Source organism: Apodemus sylvaticus, chromosome 15 (genome assembly GCF_947179515.1).
Source record: "Apodemus sylvaticus chromosome 15, mApoSyl1.1, whole genome shotgun sequence".
Taxonomy (NCBI): domain Eukaryota; kingdom Metazoa; phylum Chordata; class Mammalia; order Rodentia; family Muridae; genus Apodemus; species Apodemus sylvaticus.
In genome coordinates, this window is record NC_067486.1 from 36,308,799 (window position 1) to 36,323,383 (window position 14,585).

Consider the following 14,585-nt stretch of genomic DNA (forward strand, 5'->3'; position numbering starts at 1 on the left):
TACTGTTCCACATCTCATACCTCCTCCCCACATCCCTGTCTCCACATGGTTGTTCCCAACTCCACCCCCACCTGATCTCTAAACTCCCTGCACCTCCAGTCTGTTGAGGGTTAGGTGCATCTTCTCTGACTGAACACACCAGCAGTCCTCTCCTGTATGTGTGTTGGGGGTCTCATATCAGCTGGTGTATGCTGCTTGTTTGATGGTCCAGTGTTTGAGAGATCTCTGGGGTCCTGATTAATTGAGATCACTGGTCCTCCTACAAGGTCTTCCTTCTCAGCTTCTTCCAGCTTTTCCCTAATTCAGTAGCAGGGGTCAGCTGCTTCTGTCCATTGGTTGGATGCAAATATCTTCATGTGACTCTTTCAGTGGCTTGTTGGCTCTTCTGGAGCATGGTCATGCTAGGTAACTTTTTTTGTGAGCGCTCTTAGCCTCAGTAATAGTGTCTGGCCTTGGGAACTCCCCTTGAGCTGGATCCCATTTTGGGCCTGTCTCTGGACCTTCTTTTCCTCAGGCTCTTCTCCATTTTCATTCCTGTAATCCTTTTAGACAGGAACACTTATGGGTCAGAGTGGGATGATAGTGGGATGATAAGCCCCTCCCTCACTTGACACCCTGTCTCCTGTTGGAGGCATGCACTATAAGTTCCCTCTTCCTACTGTTGGACATTTCATCTAAGGTCCACCCTCCCGCCCCACCTTTGAGTCCTGAGAATCTCTTACCTTCCAGGTCTCTGGTTCATTCCTGAGGGTCCTCCCAATATTTGTCTATTTCCATTCTTTCTGCTGGCCCTCAGGCCTTCAGTTCTTTTCCCTGGCCCAATACCAGACCAGGTTCCCCTACATCTGCTCCCATCTACTCTCCCTCCCAGGTGCCGCCCTCCCTCCCCACTTGTGATTGCCTTCTTCTCCCTCCCAAGTGGGACTGAGGGGTCCTCACTTGGGCATTTCAGCTTATTGACCTTTTCGTATTAAAGCTCTAAAATATCTACTAATCAGTAAATGAAGATTTTTTTTTTTAGTTTTACTCAACTTACTCTACTTTTGAAATAAAATTGTCTGGAATTTGAACTTTTATTTCTTTTCTGTGTGTGTGTGTGTGTGTGTGTGTAGGCAGGTGTGCATACCATGACGCATGCATGGTACATATACCCGGGAAGTCAGTTCTTTCTCTCCACCATAGGTTCTAGGTATTAAGCAAGTTATCAGCTGTGCATGGCAGAGGCTTGTCAGACCCCGCCCCTGCTCAGATGTGATAGGACTTTACTTTCTTTCTTCCTTCTTTCCTTCCCTTCTCACTAGTGTTTTTCATACTATGTTGCTATGTAACACAGCCTTGCCTCCACTTTTCAATGCTCCTGCCTCAGCCTTTCCAGTGCTCAGATTGTAGCTATGTGTCACCATATCCAGCTAAAATGTATTTTTAATTATAATATCTGAAAATATTGACATAATAAGATTATGTCATAAATGCTATAAGCCTCTTGGCCACACATCAAGCACATACCAGGTTTCTTGAAGACAAGATTAACCATTGGGCTTAAGTTTGTTTTAAATGCGTATAAACTTCATGCACCAATCTCTTTCTATGTAAGTATACATAAAAATACATTAAAAATAGCAGGTGTTATTATGTGCATATATGCTGTAACTTGTACTTTTATATGTAGTATTTCTCTGTGTACATCCACTTGCTCAACTTCTATGGACTAGAGGAACTGTCTACTGTATTGTGTTTTCTTTCTCTTTCAAAATGGTTATTGCATTCTGTCTTTTGTCTCAGTGGACTGGTATCGTAGTAGCTTTCTTGACTGTATTTGAGTTTTCTCCTGAAGTATATGATGGCAGCCCATAGTCTTACTTACAAGTTGCTTTGGTGACTGCCTACTCCATCTTAAAAGAGTCTCTTCTCCTGACATCTGTGATTATGCTTGGTTCTATTGCGGTTGTTTCTTCTCTATATTTTACCTTGCTCATCTCACAAGACTTTATGTTTCTTTAATCTGCTAATATCATTTAACTGTGATGGCCTCACATGATATAAAGTGTTTTACTTCAAGTATCTATCTTAGCTGAGGTTTCTTCCCTCCTTGCATCTATGTGCTCAGTAACTTGCTAGACTGCTCTAGAAACATTTGCCTCAGTTAAGGTAAAACTCATATTTATAATGCTTTATTAGTCACTGCCAAAAGTCAACACAATAAAAAATGAAGACAGAGCCTCTTCTAGCTGCCTGTTTTCTTTTTTGCTTAATGCTGTGCTGGCATTGTTTGTCCAGGTCTGAAGCCGTCCTCAGCTACTCCATTTCTCCACATCCAATCAATCACTAAGACATTGCAGTTGTAACTGTTACATGTCTGTCAGCTCCGTCCAGTTGTCTCAATTCTTCACGGCCTCACCTAGATGCTGCCAGTAGCCATCACTGAAGTGATGTCAGCTGGCTTCTGACAGTTCTCCAGCGTGAGCTCTACCACTGCACTGTGCAGAGAAGCTGGAGCGATGCACCTCACGTGTGATTGAGCCTCCCCATCGGGCAGTCGTGTAGTGCGTCAGCTACGCAGCAGGGCGTCCAGCTCCTTAGAGCCACTCGTCATTAACCTTCATGCCCTGAGCCTCTCCATGGAGGGGACTTCTGGGAGCCACATCTCACATTGTTCTGCAGTTTTCAGGCCTCAGGTCCCCATTTCCTGTTTACTGTGCTTCAGAGTTCTAATTCTAACCTTTCCTTTTAACTATTGGTCTTCAGGAATCGGCCCTACAATCCCTTAATCAACCCACTAGGAGACTAGGATTGATAATGTTATGATATCTTCACTGTTCTGAAAGATGATATGTCTGTACATGTGCGTGTGCGTGTGTGTGTGTGTGTGTGTGTGTGTGTGTGTGTGTGTGTAATTGCTATCCCCTAGGCATTTGCCTATGCTTATCTCATTCTTTCAACAAGATTGTAAGCATCTTGAAGAGGAGAGTTCTTATCCTTAATGGAGTGCCAACATACGAAGTAGCCAAGTTCATAATTGTTTAAAAAACAATATATTCCAAAACGTGACTATTTGAAATACACAGCTATAATTACTCTGACCAAAGTCAATCTGATCAAGATTGCAGCCTAATCTTGTAATCATTATTGGGCTGCAAGGTAATTAGGCATAAAAGTAAAGCATTTATGTAATATATTGATTATTATAGCTTTTATGTAGGCCTGCATGCCTTTGGTTTGACTTGACTGTTTTTTTCCGTGTACTAAATTTTTTATGATGCTGTAGCATTTCAGTGATCATGAAGATCATTGCATCCTCCCACCTCTTAGGGCATAAGAGCTGGAGCTATCCTTAGGAGGTGCTCCATTCTTCTGTCTTTGAACAAGATGGCTTATGTTAAAGCAGGTTGACACGGCAAACTGAGTGTCAGTTTTCGTGTCCTCATCTGTGGCTGAGAAAGGCCATCACTGCAGCTGTCATCCATCCTCTGCTCTGGCACGGGCGCGGGTTTGCAAGCCTCGCCTCTGGCTCCGAGGCTGCTCCTGGGGTAGGCTGACTAGAAGCAGCTGATATTCATATCTGGCTAAGTGATAATGATGTAAAGGGCAGAGAGTCAAATACATGAGCTATAAACACATTTTTAAAAGGGTCTGATTTACTGATACAGAAAAGTCTTGGGGTTAAATAGATAAAGTATACCTCACAATCTTTCTTATCTCTCATTCTCCACTTCAGAAAAGGAAAGGATTATGGTACATTTTTAAATCAGAGATACCACTGTCTTTTACAAAGGAAGTTCTTTGGCCAGTGTTTTTAATTTTTATTGCATACTTATTTTTTAAAGAAAGTTATAATCAGTTTATTTTGTAATATGAGATAAATGGATTTCTATGCAATTTACACAAGAGTAAATGGATACTTCAAGTTTTGGCCAAATTGTAAGGAATCCGTAAGTCTTTGGTTTCATTTGTAAAGAGCAGTTAGGAAGAAAGGAAGCATATGTTGCCTGGCCTGATATGGTGGACCAAGGATGGAGTTGGTGAGCTTACCGTGTACCTCAGGCTGGTGTCCAGAACCTAAGAGGGCTGAAGCAGGAGGGTCTCTAGCTGAGCTCGCTATGCACCTGTAGATATGCAATATTCATAGCGCTTAGAATTTCAGCTTTTGAAAGGTAATAGTCTACAATCATATATTAATATTGGTTTATAGTATACATAAATGAAAGTGGAAAAGTTTTATCTTAATTTCTAAAAAGAGCTATTAATAGATGTGTAAGGTTTTTGGTGTTTTGTTTGCTTTGGTTGTTTGTGTGGTGAAGGTGCCTTTTGGTGCTAAGATCAAACCAAGAACCTTGCAGGTACTAGGCAAACCCTTCACAACCAAAGCTCTGTCTTCAGATCTAATACTCTCTTATAAAATATTTTTAAAGCAAATATATATGCAGTATTATGTATAGTTATGACAATTTAATGTACTGTTTTTAAACGTAATTTCGTGTACTGTTTCTAGCATTGATAGCCAAAGCCATAAAAATTAGAGTGATGGCAGAAGCCAGGTTCCAAAGCATGAGCTCATTACAGATTTAGAAGGGACTCTGGCTTTTGTGAAAATCTCTGTTTAAGTTTTCAAGGATGAAGATCCAAGATATATAAAATTCCACAACACAAACATCCCTTAAGTTATTCTTAGGCTATCAGAGGGAAGAGCAGGAATTAAAAGAATAATTGAGCATAATCCAATATTTATCGAATGCTTTTTAAAGTATATCTTAATGGTTGCTTCTCAAAATGATTTCTGAACCAGTCATTGCCGGCATGTGCCATGTTTATGTATGTTTACATAATAGAGTTCTGTCACGCCATTTACATGTCAGTGTATTCAGAAGAATGTGAGGTGGAAAAATATGCTGAAAGTGAGAAACATGGCATCTTTTTAGAAAGTGGTTTTGATATTTGTGCAGGAGAAGTTTACATGATTTGGGGTTGGGGAACTGCTAACAGAAGACTATGATTTATCACAAAAATATAGGTATCTTATTGCAGTAATGTATCATGTCATCTATTTCCTAGAAGAAAATCAATCACACATAAAATACTGACCCCTTCTGGTTTTCCTTTCTCACTACTTGACAAGTAAAATTGAATTTAAGAACTCATTGAAAGAGGAAGCTTAGATTATTGGGTAATGTTTTGAAAATTTGTATAAATCATCCAGGTAACAAGTCTTAAAAAGTGGTACACTGACAGCAAGAATTGTGTTTTAAAAGAAGCAATAAAAAAAATCACTAACGTTTATTCTCTGATGCTCTTTAGCTGAGCTGAGGGATTCTTCGTGACTTGGGATTATGGGCCTTTATCATTTATCAATATGGTGACCAAAGACGTTAGTCCAGATATTGGAACAATAATCATAATCATAGGCGGTATGGCTACTTCAGTGTGGGAGCTTTCTCTCACTGTTCCTGTTATGGGGCATGCTGCCCTCTATGAGTTCCTATTGGTTGTCAACACATGCTTAGTTATACATGTTTAGAATCCAGAAAATGGAAGCAAAGTATTCTGCCTATATTGGTAATGCTGAGTTTCTTTTTTCTCTTTCATTTTTTAAAGTTAGGCTAATCATCTGTAATTTGGCAAAGGTAGCTTTTTTTTTTTTTTTTTTTTTTTTTTTGGTGTTGAGGTTCAGGCTCAGGAATGAAAAACTTCTAGGTCCCTGCACCCTCCTGATCGCTGCACCCGTACATCCAGCTCTTGCATTTGCTTTTTTAATGATAGCTATCGGAATTTCATAGTAAATGAAACTATAGAACGTTTGGGAGAAATCACCCTCTCCTTGTGTAGCTCGTATGGTTCACTCATAAATGAAATCTTTCTCTGGATCCTGTCACTAAAAGTGTCTGTAGTACTTACTATGAAATACAATCCTAGTATAAGATTTTATCCATATTTATTAATTTATCAAGCATCTGTTAAATATCTACTTTTTATGTCACTTTGCTGATCATTGTAAATAACAAAATACGTACTTTTATTGTCCTGAGGAAAACATTGGAAAATGTAATAAAGATTATAGTAGAGAAAATGGCTAGAGAGCAGATAGGGCAGGAAAGGTGGTGTGACATAAATGTGCATGCATACACATACACGTGTGAACATATAAACACATACACATGCATGCACACACAGAGACATGCACACATGCATGTACAAATAAGTGTAATTTTAAAAAGAAAAACAGGGCTGTATTGGCGGTGTTTACTATTATTCTGTTCCCCTTCTGCAGGCTTTGTGCCACACGTGCATGTGTGTAGACAATCACGCCTTGGGTTCTAAGATACCACTGAGGTATCTTAGACAGCAGTGCCTTTGCCTGGAGAGCCACCTTACTGACCTAACACTTGATTTATTCTTTGCCAAACTATTTGTTCTTGAGCCAGGTTGTAGACAAGTTTCTGTTTAATTGCTGAAGATGAAATGCAGGACCTTGCCCTTCCTAGGCAAGTGTTCAACCACTGGCCCTCTCCCTGAGCCTCTACTTAAATAAGTTTTACTGTACTTTTGACTAATATCTAGTTTAAAAGTTGTATTATATAATGGAAATTACCTCATTATTAGAGAACTGCTGAAGAAATCTTTTTCAGTGATGATTTCATTTTATGAAAATAATTTTGTTAATTTGTTGAGAATTTTGTACATTATAGTTTGACCATATTCAATCCCAGTTCTCTCTCTTATCTCCTCCCAGACCCTCCCTACCTCCTTCCATCTAAGAATGTCATGGCTCCTTTTTTATCCAGTGACATGCTGACTTCAGTTTGTGCTGCCCATTTACTTCTGGGGCCATCCACTGGAGCTTGGTTGACATACAAGCCATCAGGAGTCCATACCTCCTCACTTAGGAATCCCTTTCCATACCATGACAAAATGTTAACTAGCTTGATTTATGTGCAGTTTTCTGCAAGCACCCACACTTTGTTTTATGTTTGATTTTTGGGTCATTTTGTTTTGTTTTATGAGATAGGGTTTATCAGTTATGTAGCTAGGCTGAAGTAGAACTCAGAGATCCACCTGCCTCTGCCTCCTGAGTGCTGGAATTAAAGGGATGTGCAACCCAGGCAGAAAGAGTTTGTTGTGTGTTCAAGAGTGCAGTGGTCACATCAAGTCTAGAAGGTATTGTTTAGCTCCCCAACCTCTGGCTCTTACAGTCTTTGCAGCTCTTCTCCTATGGTGACACCTGAGCCTTGGGGAGAGAGAGTCTATTCATGGCTGAGCACTGTCCAGCACTCTACTTACTCTCTGGACTTCGATTAGTGAGTTGAAGTTTTCGCATTCCCCATTCTCTGGTTATGTCTGAGAGCTACACCAGTATATGGATGTGAAAAAGGAAATTTAGAGGGCAGCTTGATATTACTTCCATCTAACAAGCAGATTCTGGCAAGGATGGTTACAAATGGGAAATCATCATTTACTTTTGGTGGGAGTACAAATTAATGCAGTGACTGTGTTTCTCAGAAACAAGAAATTGGTCTGCCATATTGCCTAACTATAACACTCTTGGGCATATCCCTAATGGACTCTGTCTTACTACCGAGACATATACTCATCTATGTTCATAGCTGCTCTATTCACAATACCGTCCATGCCTAGATGTCTATCAGTTGATGAATACATAACTTAAACATGGTACTTTTCCAGTAAAATTTTAATTAGCTGCAAAGAAAAGCAAATGAAATTGCCTGGAAATTATACTGATCTCATCCAGATCTGGAAAGATAAATGCCACATTTTCCTTCATATTTAGATATTGACAGCTAACCTTACAATGTCTATGATAAATTTGGAGTAATCAATGTCTACGATTATTCTGTTGAATAGAGGAAAACTGTAAAGGATAATATTGATGGGAAATGGGAAATCTTGTTTGGTTTTGGTTTTTATTTTTATTTTCTTGTAATAAGGGAATAATAGAACACTGGTGATATGAAGGGAAAGGAGGATAATGGGAGGGCAGTTATGTGGGGAATGGGATGGGAGGAAGGGATGGATGGGATGGCTGAACAGAAGAGGTAGTTGAGGGGAGAATAATTAGCATTAAGGATGTTTGAAACCTATTTTTTATAGACTGTGTGTGTGTGTGTCTGTGTGTTTCTGTCTCTCTGTCTGTTCATATATGTATTTTTCATATAGAAATTTCCCAGTATAGGGGATTATGCTAATCCCAGAAGTAGAGGTTGCCAAGTAAAAAATCTCAGTGATAGGTGTGAGATGTCCCCTCTTGAGATTTTAGTCTTAAGTAGGCTTCGGAGCACCTGGCAGCACAGGTCTGCCCTACGAGCGCATGCTTCTGCTCTTTCTGAGCACTCTTCCCTTAGCTCCCGCTCTGGCTCTTTGATCCACCTTCCCTTTTTATTTTGAGACAGGGTCCTGAGTTGCCTAAGCCTTCAGAACACAAGCAGCCATTCCACCTATGCTTCTCAAGTTGGCTTAACCGTGCTGAACTGTACCAGGCTTTGAGTATTCTCAAGTGCAACTTGGTACCCCATATTCTTCCTGAAACTTCTCACCTATTTCTTCACCCGACGGATATGAGTAGAATAGTACACCCTGCTAATGCGAGCTCCCTGCGATGCTTCTTCATCAGTCATGCTATGGCGCTTGACCCCATTCCTCCCTTCACTATGGTCCCTGGCTTTACCATGCTGTTGACCTAAATGCGTCTACTTAGATGCCATCACTTAAGCTTACAGGCTTTTAATTATCTTATAATCTGGCCACTGCAGGAGTCAAATGACTTTGTTCTTTAAGAAGAGATCAATGTTTTTCTCTAAAGAATTATTCAGGTCAATGTGACTCTGTTCTGTAAAGACATAGGGATTTCTAAAGCATTGATTCAGGGAATGTCTTTAAAGACAATGTTCTACAGTATTGGTTCAGGGAACATCTATAAAGACAGGAATTCTACAGCACTGTTTGAGGATATCTATAAAAGACATTGGGTTCCACAGCACTGATTCAGGAAACATATAAAGAGTTCTACAGTATTGTTTCAGGAAATCTGGGTCAAAGAATAGAATTTCATTTAAAGACCATCTCTTATTTGAAAAATAAAACTGGAAAAAAATAGTATTTCAAAATCATTGCTAAACAGTTCTGTTAACAAACATGTTTTATCATGAATCCAAATCGGATTAGTTCTGATAGTTTTTTTTTCTTTTTTGAGAATATTATGTGTGTTCAAGTTCATTGATTAAACCCACACCTTTGTCTCTTCTGTCCAACTATTTCCAGAAACACCTCTTCACTTACACACAAACATTCCCAGAAAAACCCCACAGTCACACATTCAAACACACACACACACACACACACACACACACACACACATTTTGCTGATTTGCTTAAAGATTTTTTTTTTTAATTTCCTCTAAGTAAGTGAGATTTCATTTGCTAGATCAAAGATCCTATCTTGAAGTTTGGCGGACTTAATGGTGCACTGCCACATTTTGCTAATTTAGGCAGTGGGATCATATATTTATTATATTTAGTCTTAATCAGAGAACTTTTAATTCTTATCCCCTTCCCCATATACATATTAATGAAGTAATTAACTTTGCAAGAGTTACACAAAACTTGAGATCTTCAAGTGAAAATTGGTAATAAGTGTGCTAAAGTTTGTCCTTTATAATCTACTTCAGGAGTATCTGAAGCCATGTCTCTGTTCTAGTAGCACTATGTAAGAAATATCCCTTCTTCAAGGAAAAAACTTGAAGCCAGAAGAGAGATGGTAATTATCTGTGTGCTTTTGTTCCTTATACTAACAAAAGTCTGGCCGGTGGGCATGGTGCTTTTGAAAATAGCAAGCTTGGTCATGTTTCTTTATCTTGAATTTACAGAACTTCTTTGATAATAAACAGTTTCTATCTAGAAATTTGATAAGTTACTATGAGCACAGGGAAGGGTACCCTCAAGGCTTGTAAAATAATACTTTTAAAACTGATGATAGCACTGGATAGCTATCAACCTTGAAATCTCTGTGTTTTGATGTTTATAGTACCTGAAACTTAATTTCAATTCTGCGTTTATTTGACAGATGGCACAGGAGCCCCAACTTTTCACCTTAATGCTTCTGTGGTTGCAGTGCATAATCACATAGGGGCATTCGACTTGCTTCCTTACCTAGACTGCTGCTTTCCAGCAGCAACAGTAAACTGGTAGATGGGAATGGAAGTGCAGAGAAACAGGCAGTTGGAAGGAAAAACATGAGAGTCTCTGAAAAGGGACAAAGCAGGAAGATTGGAAAGGAAAGCTAGGGGCTAAGGGTGCACCATAATAAAGAGACAGACCCAGGAGAGAAAGGAAAATTGAAATAGCTCCTCTGGGTGCAGAGAAGTTTGACATTGGGCTGTAGGAAGGCAAGGCACCAAGCAAAGATTTAAAGGCTCATGAGAGTCAGTTCTATAGTTTGACAGTTTGGTTCTGTTATTCCATCAACTTAGGTAAGTATCTTCCTTGAAAATGAATGTATTTTCTCCCTTTTAGACCAAATTGCCTCCCCCACCATTTTTAAATAATTGTTTTTTCCTAATAAAAAAACAAGATCTAAGATAATTGGTATGTAAAGTTATTTGTGTTTTTGCATTACATATCTCATTTTTACAGCAATAACCATTTTTAATAGGGTCAAGCTACTTACTAAAAGTTACCAAATAGAGGATGGAGGGATGTCTCGGTGGTCAGGAATGAGTACTGCTCTCGAAGAGTACCAGATTTTGATTCTTCTCACCTATGTCAGATAGATGGCTTATGACTCCTGATAACTCCATCTACAAGGGCTCTAACACCAGGCCTCCTGCACTTACAGATATAAATCTATGAAAAGACAACCACTTAAACACACAATTAAAAATAAAAATCTTTCAGAACAGCAACAATTTCACTTTAGCAGGAGTGAGGCCATGTTGCTTAAGTAGTAGCCTTCCTCAACTGGTTGTGTTACTGACTGTGGGATCATCTGAAACCTAGGTTGGCTTGAAGATCTTTTGCATTTCATATAAATTGTTAGGAAAACCTTTATTTTTTTTCTGCAGGTGAAGCTTCTGGCCTCTGTCAAAGGCTGCTTATGCTGTGTTTTATGAATTTTATGAATGTTTGCTGAAATTAAATTCATTCTTATATTTGATGTTGAATATTTTCCTCATGACCTCCCTGTTAAGATAAAATTCATTCATTTATTCATTATGTTTTAAAATTGCAATCTAAGTTTAGTGGCTTATGCCCACAATACCAGTATTCCAGGGCTTACATGAAATCCATACCAGCCTGAATACATAGCAAATAGCAAGCCAGCTAGAGTTTTGTCAGGCAAGATGCTGTCTTGAAATAGAAACAAAACAAATGCATAGGCATGTGCAGAATGATTATATCATGAGGGGAAAAGCTGATAATTAAGATCGCAGTCTACCATGATCACATAGAATAGGTCTTCTGAGCTCTGCACAAAATGGAGGACTCCCTTTTCCAGCAGAGCTTCCCCTCTCTGACCTCATCTGGAGAGCACTACCCCCCTACATGCTCTGCCTGGAAGAGGAAGGTCAAGTAGTCCTTGGCTAACCTACAAATTCAACTTCCTCTTTTCCTGATAAGAACCCACCCAGCCAGTATCTGTAATTACTGGAATGCCTGGATACAATTGAGACCTTAACAGTACTTTAAACTCCAGCCAATGATTTTATTCACAGTGGAAACTCCTACCCACTTCCAGACTTCAGATATAGCCTTTCCCATAGTGTTCTAGATTTGACTTCATCCTTCCAACTTGGTTTGCAGCAGTGCCTGGACACCATGAGAGGGAAGAAATGGACAGTGTGCAACCACAACTGATCCCCAACACACACACTATAATAACATAGTCATTATTTTAAAGAAGCTGAAAATATATTGCTTGGGGAAAATATACTAGGGGACTTCATAGACAATAATTTAAACTTTCAAAGACTGCATACTTTGCAGTGGATTATGCCAGATGAATGTTTACATGATTAAAAAAAGAAGCATTTTTTTAGGGGACAGGCTTATATAATCCTTAGAACTAAGCATATAAAAAAAGACAAAGAAATTGAATAGCATAACTAGGCGTATAGCTACAGAATGGTATCTGGCTGCCTGGTAACAGAGGAATTCTGTTTGTTTGGTTAGAGAGGAATCTGCCCATGTGTTTCGAGGGATGTAGTCTGAGAATAAAGTCTCATCCAGTTACTAAAGTTGCTTGCTTAGGCTCATTTGAGCTAAACAGGCTGACAACATGTGAGATGACGGTGAAGAGGATGGCTTCTGTCTTAGTTATACTTTCTATTGCTAGGAAGAGAGACCGTGACCACAGCAACTCTTAGGAAGGAAAACATTTAATTGGGGCTGGCTTACAGTTTAGTCCTTTGTCATCATGGCAGGAAACATGGTGGCATGTCAGACATGGTGCCAGAGAACAAGCTGAGAGTTCTCCATCTTTATATGTAGGTTGAAGAAGGAGACTGTGTGTCACACGGTGTAGCTTGAGCATAGAAGACGTCAGAGCCCATCCCAACAGTGACTTACTCCAACAAGGCCTAATAGCCAAGCATTCAAATGCATGAGTTTATGTGCTCCATACCTAATCAAACCACCACAACATCTCTTTATTTCCAAATTCTATATAGATCTAGTACTTTTTTAGCTTCTACCTTTAATGGTGTTAGAAATCTATAGAGGAGCTGTTGGATACCTTCCTGAGTTAAATGGTCCAGAATTAGAAATTTATACTCTGATTTCACGAGGGAGTATGTGCAGGTGCTGTCTTCTACATATAGGTTCAACTAGTGGATCTATAGTCATGTGTGCATTTTAAGGAGTTATGCCAATTAGACAACTCTATCAAGAGGTAGAGAATGTGATTTTTAAAATATAATTATGGTATTGTCAAGGACTTTGGCCATATTAGCTAGGGTTCTCCGAAGAAACCATTTTCAATTATGGAGGTTAATAAGTCCATAATTCACAGGGTAGACCAGCAGGCTGGAGACCTAGGGAAGAGCCCACATTGCACTTTGAGTCCATCACAAGCTGCTGTAGAGTTTTTTCTTAAAGTGAGGTCAATATTTTGTTCAACTCAGTATTTCAACTAATTGTTCAAGTCCTACCCATATTATGAAGTGCAGCCTGCTTTATTAGTCTCTCAATTCAAATGCTAATTTTATGTAACCTCTTCACCCTCACAGATATGCTCAGAATAATGTTTAACCAAATATCAGAACACAGTCCAATGAAGTTTTAAAAAGTTACCAGTTATCCACTCTAGCATTAGAACCTGTAATTTTGTCACCTTGTTCCTTATGACCTGCTTATTATACTGTTATTACATTTTAGATTCTGCTATAGCAACTCCAGTGTGATACCTAATTCAGGATATGTCAAATTATCCTTTCCCATATCAGAGAAAAGACAGTTAATATAATAATGACTTAAATAATAACATAAATAAGCATACTGATGTAGTACAGACAATCAGTAGACAGCCAGGTTCCACAGTCATCAGGGCCTGAGCCTACCAGGGCAGTCAGTCCAGTTCTTAGTGTTTAATTAGAATTCTACTGTAGGAAGAGTAAGCAAGCAGAACTAACATTGTGTACTCTCTGGTTCTCAGGTCATTGCCTCAGACCTGCCAGCTCCTGGCCGCTCTGTGTTAGAATGCCCGAAGGCCTGCAGTTTTTCCTTTCCTTCCATAAGCTTTTGGTTTGATAAAATGAATGTCTGTTGCATCCTAGGTCTTGTTGCCCTAGTTTCCAAACTTAGTTTAGCTGTTTTAAAAGAGCCATTTGCTCTAAGATGCAGTGGTGAGCTTGGGGCCCTGCTCAGGTTTTAGCTTAGGTTGGCAATCTGTGCTTCTCTAATTAGCAGTGTGACTTAGTCAGGGTTTGTGACCCTTGGTTTGATAAATGGAGTCAGACTTTTTACTCTGTAGTCTGTATAAGGTCTTATTAAGACTGCATGTGCAGTGCTCTCTGGGTATCGAATACATATGAAATAGTGTTTACACATAGATAGATTATATGCCTCTTGCACACCTTAGTTTGTTACTGGGGGTTGGCACTTGGAGTTTAGTCTGCACGTTTCCAGGTTCTTGGCATCTTAAGAATGAAATGAAAGTGCACACAGGCTATAGAAGTGCAAAAATACTTTTTTTTTTTCAGAAAAAGCAATAGCCCACGTCAGTTTTTCTGCAAGAGAGCAGAGGGCCTTCTGAATGAAGCTATGCCAAGGCCTTGACCATTCTGTTGTGTGTCCTGGAGAGTTTTGCTTGCTTGCTCTAAGTTAATTGGAGCCAAATCTACATTTTCTTTTATTCAGGAACATTCTGTTTTTTTTCACAAAGAGTCAAATTGTCTTCATGGTATATGTCTAGTGTTATTGTTCTCTGGAAAGAGATGTCATATCTTTACAGTTTAGCTGTTATTTGGGTAGTAGGACTAGGAGGCTTTTGGTCTTCACATTATCCTGACCCACCCCCTTTTCAGCACAAGTTGTAACTGCTATAAAGTACAGGGATCCAGAACCTATAGTAATGACTAACATTT

The 14,585-nt window shown here is 39.3% G+C and overlaps 1 protein-coding gene across 1 annotated transcript in view; it reads left to right on the forward strand.

Moving 5' to 3' along the window:
- The window catches only part of Nsun3 (NOP2/Sun RNA methyltransferase 3), a 51,842-nt gene that overhangs the window by 18,471 nt on the left and 18,786 nt on the right, over nucleotides 1-14,585 (forward strand). The gene's annotated exons all lie outside the window — the stretch shown is intronic.